The sequence below is a fragment of the Gallinula chloropus genome (genome assembly GCF_964237585.1).
Source record: "Gallinula chloropus genome assembly, chromosome: 22".
NCBI lineage: Eukaryota > Metazoa > Chordata > Aves > Gruiformes > Rallidae > Gallinula > Gallinula chloropus.
Window position 1 is genome coordinate 5,883,803 of NC_140107.1, and position 6,000 is coordinate 5,889,802.

Sequence of the window (6,000 nt, forward strand, 5' to 3'; positions counted from 1 at the left end):
TCCTGACATCACATTTTTCTAGGGATTTTTCTAGGGATTACCACTCCCATGTCCCAGATTTTAAAGGAAGAGCTCGTCCTCTGGCAAAGCCTTTCATCTCCCACTCGGGTGTTTAACGCAGTCAAAATAGGTGGTATTCAAGGATCTCACTGTCTGCTGGCGGGGAAGAAGCTGGTCTCATGCCAGTTCCTTGGGAAGAGATGCCAACGCTACGAAACTATCAGTAACCGGCCTCAGCCAGGAGCTTTGTCAGCAGAGTGGCCGTGGACCTGGCTTGCCTACCTGCGGAAGCTCAAGGCAGCCAACTCGCTTTTCAAAATGGGCTAATTAAACCTCATTTATAAATGCCTATATGGGACCGCTTATGTTAATTAAAGACAATTTAAATGGCCTTATTTAGTAGCATTTGGGAGTAAATGAAATGGAATTAAGGCCACTTTAATTTTGAATGAGAGTTTTATGCAGAATTTTAATGCTCTGTAATCCACTTCAGAGTCAGTTATTTCAATTTAACTTTCTGTAGAGTCCTGTGTAGACAAGCCCTGAGCGGTGAGGGGCAGGTACACCATACCTGCTCAGAGCTTGAGCCTCTCTAGGAGATGATGCTGGGGCTGGTTGCCTCGGGATCTGCACGTTCCCAACAACTTTGGCATCCTAAATGCCCTGCTCATCTACAGATTGACCTAATGGCCTGCCTCACCGCACTTACCGACATGCTTCTGGGTGGTGCAAACAATACCAGGAAGATTAACTGAATCCTCCCATCACCTTCAATGTGGGGATTCCAGAGGCTGGCAGAGCTGCGCCTGGATTTTCTCTTACAGCAAGTGGTATGATTTATTACACACAGTACTCAGCACATCCGGGAATTGAAGGAAAAAGCAGGTAATGATCTACGCCCTTTCTTTGGGAGAGGGTCGCCGTGCCTCGTGAAGGAAAGCTGAGCAGTAATGCTGCAAGGAAGGCTTACCACTGTCCCTTTACAGCAGTTTGCTTTTATAGCTGCAACCACTCACATTTATGGAGATGCTGACCGAGAGACCATCTGCTTCTCTTGCTTGCTTCAATAAAGACGCCTCTGATGGCAGCATCATCGCTGGTTACAGAGCGAGAACCCATCAGCTGACGCATTGCTCCAGGTTGGAAGCGTGCCCAGCAGCAGCACCAGTGGCAAGGTCACTCCCCTCTCGCAGGCTGCCTCTGCTCCGCTCTGCACAAGAGTTCCTGGTCTCCTGACCCCGGTGCTACGTGCAGTAGTGATTTGAGACGGGAACAGGTAGTTCAGGCCTTCCCAGAGCAAAGGGAAAGGTAGCAAGGGAGAACTAGGGGAGAAGCTAACCAGGGCTTCGCAGAGCTTTCTGGCTCCTGCTTTGTATGCCCACAGTACCTGTCACATTCATAGCTATCTCCCCAAATATTCTCTCTTGAACTTATTTCCTGGCTTTCAAGGAGATCCTCATAAGCAGCCTGCGGAGTAGCTTACTCCCCGTGGAGCCTGAGGGCTCCCTGCAGAGTAGCGGTGTTTGGGGGGCAATCGCACACAATCCCAAGGGACCACACCAGAGCAATTCATTTGGCTGTCACTGTGACTGCCTGTAAGCCTGCCTAAACGTGGCCTTAGGTACTAGTCCGAGTAAGCAGCCTTGATCTCTACCTTTGGTCTTAGTGGCATTAAGTTATAGGAGGACCGGGTTATTTCCTCAGTGACAGGTGGACTGGGCACACCCTCGCTATTTTTTTCTCTTGCACTTCCACCTAGGAAGAGAACCATCCTTTCAAGGGCTTTTGGACTATAAATCTGTTATTGTTGAAGGGCCAGAGAGCAGGAGCCTTGCTGGCGCCTGGACTGTCCTGGGTGCAGCTCTTGGTGCTGTGTGAGGTCTCAGCTGCTTAGTCAGGGATGGGCAGGCAGGTTCCCTGGAAGGGAGCCATGAAATGAATCCTCCCTAGCCCTCCCTGGCTGTGCAGCTCAGCATGCATCTCCCAAAGCCTTCCATAAAAAGTAAAACCACACACCAGCAAGGCACTGACAGACCACGGCTGGTGTCAGGACAGCTCCGAGAAACCCTGTCACCAGCCATCCTGGCAAGGGAAGGGCTCAGCTGGGCCTGGGAAGAACCCCTCAACATTGATGTGCCAAACCCAGGGAGGATTGGTCCTTCTGCCCCTGCCCAGGATCCATCACCCACTCAATTTCTGGATGATTCCTCCCTTGCCATGCTGCCCAGAAGAAGAACCCAGAGTTTCTGCACTCAGGTAGCACCGTCTCCTTCCTGAAGCATCACTCCTGCCTTACCAGCTAACCTCGGATTTACCACAGCCAAGTCAAAAACAGACACAAGCAACGGACTCAACTGCTAAATAATGATGGGGAAAACCAAGCAGTTACGCAAGTGCCTGTGACAGCAGCTATTTACCGTTTCACTAAGCCCTTCCCAGTCACTGCCCCTCTGCCGGAAAATGTCAGCCGTTCCCTTCTCCAGAAACATCCCTGCCCACCCAGCCTGAGTTTTGTTTAGGTGCAGCATCTGTAGCTGCAGATTGGCTGTAGCCTGATGTGCCTGTGAGTGTTCACTACTTCAGAGTGAGAAGAATAATATAAGTTGAACAAATATTTCATGGTATTAACATAAGATGTTTAAATAGGCAGTCACAGACTATTTTATCCCACACAGAGCAATGTGAAGAGCAGAGGATTTATGGCTATTGCTGAGCAAATACCTCTCAAGAAGTCACCTCCAGCTGGGAAGCAGACAGGTCTTGTTCCCAGGAGCTGAAAGCAGAATATGCCTGAGACAAGCAAGCTGAGGGCAGCAGTGCTGGGAGCTTTCCTGCTCTTCCCCTCTGGAGATGATGTAGGATCCTACATAGGGACCTCACCTTGGGCAGGAGATGTGGAGCTAACTGTGCTTATGCTCAGGGTACGCAGAGGGGAGATGGGATGGACCAGTGCCCCAAAGAGCTGGCCGGGGGTGCTCCTCACTCTGCAGAGAGAAGAGAGTCATGTTTGCTTTTTCCCTGTGCCTTGCACATGTCAGGGCAGAGGATGAACCCTCCCAAACCATGTAGGGTTGGGATCTCTGCAGCTCCCAAGGGAGAGCCCCGGTGCCCGCTCACAGCCTCATGGCATCATGTCCATCACATGCCTCCAGCGTGCAGGCGCGTGGTGACACTGGGCCCCAGCTCAGCACGTGGAGGAAGCCGGGTCAGCAAGGCTGGTTTTCACAGCGAGGTGCTGAGACAACGCGGTGTGGTGGCTCGTAGCTGTTAGTCATCTGTAAGCATGTGTCTAGATGAAGAGATGTGTGGCAAAACCCTGAAGTGTCAGACGCTTCCTGAGCAAAGGGACGCGCGTCCCCGTGCTGTCTGCGCTTGGCTTTGTTGTGTTTCCAGCCTGAGAGCAGGAACATCTCCAAGTCACGGGGATGTGTGTGTATCCTGGCAGCTCTCAGTGCCCGCAGCAGAGGCGACCCGGCCACCCCAGCCTGTGCCCTCCACCCCTCCCCAGATGGGATTACTGGTTGCCAGCAGCTGCTGACAGGCTGGTCCCGAGCTGCTTCATGTGCTGGGGTTGACACTGGGCAGTGGGAGTGTTACAGGAAGAAAACTGTCTCTCTGGGAATAACTTCCAGATGTCCCCCGGCTGGAGTGTCAGCTCTGGGCACCCAGGAGGTCAGGGAAGGACAACTCCACAGTCCCTCCTTTACAAGCCCTGCTGAAGCCTATGAACCCAAGGGTTTAACTCCTCAACCGCAGCTTTGGGAGCTGTTGAGCTGAGCCCCTCCGGACACAGGCTGGGTCTCCCCAGTGCTCCTGCCAAACCTGCCTGAAATGGGATTCCCGGCTCCACGCAGCACCGAGCTGAGCACACACTGCCGGGCAGGAAACCCTCATTTCCTCCTTCCCCCAGCCAGGACGGTGGGGTCAGCGCAGACCCCAGACACGGGGGCTGGGTGTCACTGTCGGGGCTGTGCTGCTGCCAGCCTGCCTGCGCAATGTGGGGCAGCGCTGGCTGTCCCAAAGCCCTCCCATGAGACGGATGTGTGTCACCGGTGCAGAAAGACAAACAGACGGCACAGCTCTCCCCTCGTGGCTCCCATGATGTCAGTGGCAGTGGGAGCCGCTCCGTTTGCCGATCAGATATGAGTCAGCCTGTGTCAGCGCGGCAGCCGGCAGGCAGGGGCCCAGAGGTGGTTTCCTACCTGCTCGGGCGAATCGTAGAGAAGGTGTTGACTGGCCCACAGATCAGTGGCCAAGCTCCTTCCCAATGTCTGGCATATGACCACGAGTGCAGATGAGGACTGAGCTATCTGGCACGGGACAGAGGTTTGCACACCTCGTGGCAGTTGTGCCATGCACAGAAGGTGCAAGTGCTGGCAGGGCTCCTCTCCCTCACCTCCGCTGCTCGCAGGGCAGCCTGTCTCCATGGGGCAACACTGTCCTTTCACTACTTTTGGTGGGGGAGTTCCCCGCGCTGGTGTGGAGCTGGAGCAGCCTCTGGCTGTGCCAGGCTCTGGCTGCTCTAGGAAGCTGCAGGTTTTTGTAGCATCCCAGGCACGGGGAGCTCCCCTGGCACAGCACCGTGCTCAAGATGCTCTGACCGGTGGCTCAGGTCCCTGCCACCTCCTGCGCTGCCCAGCCCCGATCCCGGTCTGTTGAGTCTTGCTGAGGGAGCGCAGCAGCACGGCTCGGCCAGGCCCCAGCCTGTCTTTCCACTTTTACACAACAGTGTACAGAAGGAATGATGCATTTGTTGCAAAACAGCAGCTGGAATGGGAAGCACAAGAGACACAATATTCAGGATCAGCCTGTGGGCTGTGAGGTCTCTTTGTCTGACTCTTTCGGACCTCACAAGCCTTCGATGTCCCGGCCCACATGCCTGATTCACATCTGGCATCAAGGGAAGAGGCTGGAGAAGTGATTGCACTTTCAGTTTTGGGACCAAGTACCCCTTTTCTAGTATTTCCATTTGCTTTCTCAACATCCCACCTAGAGGCATGGACAAGCTTTTATAGCTGAGGCCAGACTTCCTGACTGATTGTTGCCAGCTTTGTGGAACCAGGATTTGGGATGGAAAGGTCAATGTGATGCAGACAGTAGGTGACTGAGGGGCTCAGACCCCCTCAGTGCCATCATCCAGCCATACTGATAAAAATACACGTTGTATTTCCGGGCTTGTCCGTCCAATCTTCTGTGGAGAAATGGAAATATTTGCTTTGGTTTATAATCTTCAATTCTCTGCACAGTAAATACTGACAACTTCCGTTTGCTTCGAGCAGAAGATAAATCTGGTGTGCCTCTCCCAAGTCCCTGTTTGCTATCCTGCTTCCTTGCAGACTTGATGGAGCAGCACATCCTTCTCTTCTTCCTTCCTGAGCCATGCACGATGTTTCTCCAAAGGGTGGGAAGTTGGCTGTTCCCCAGTGATGACTGCATTTTGGAAGAAAACGTGTTTTCATGAAGCACAATTGGCTTTCGCTTTCCTTTTAGGTTTGACTTAGCAGCGACTCTGCTCATTAATGGGCTGTTGAAACAAAGGGATGAACCTGTGCATGAAACAGCTGCTTGAGAAACATTAACAGTGTTAATCCAGCGGTCTATTCTAGCTTCTTGCTTAGGTAAGACTCCCAACTTCCTCAGCCAAATACCTAAGGATGCATCACACTTCGCCAACAGTCTCAATTTCTGGGTGTTGCTGTCATCATATGCTTTGGGCGACTCCTACACAGCAACGATCCATGTAGATCTGGGGGCAGCTCTTCCTGCAGAGCCCGTGGAGCAGCCCCAGCATGTCCCAGGAGGACTTGGATGGGCTGTGGAGAGCTGCAGCTCTGATGACGTTGGAGGGGGAAGCAAAGGGTGTGGGAACAAGTGAAGATTTCAGAGAGAGTCAAACCTTGCCTGGGCCACCCTGTCCTTTAAGGATGATAGCATCACAGGATCTTTAAGATTGGAAAAGACCTCTAAGATCATGAAGTCCACCTGTCAGCCCACCAGCAC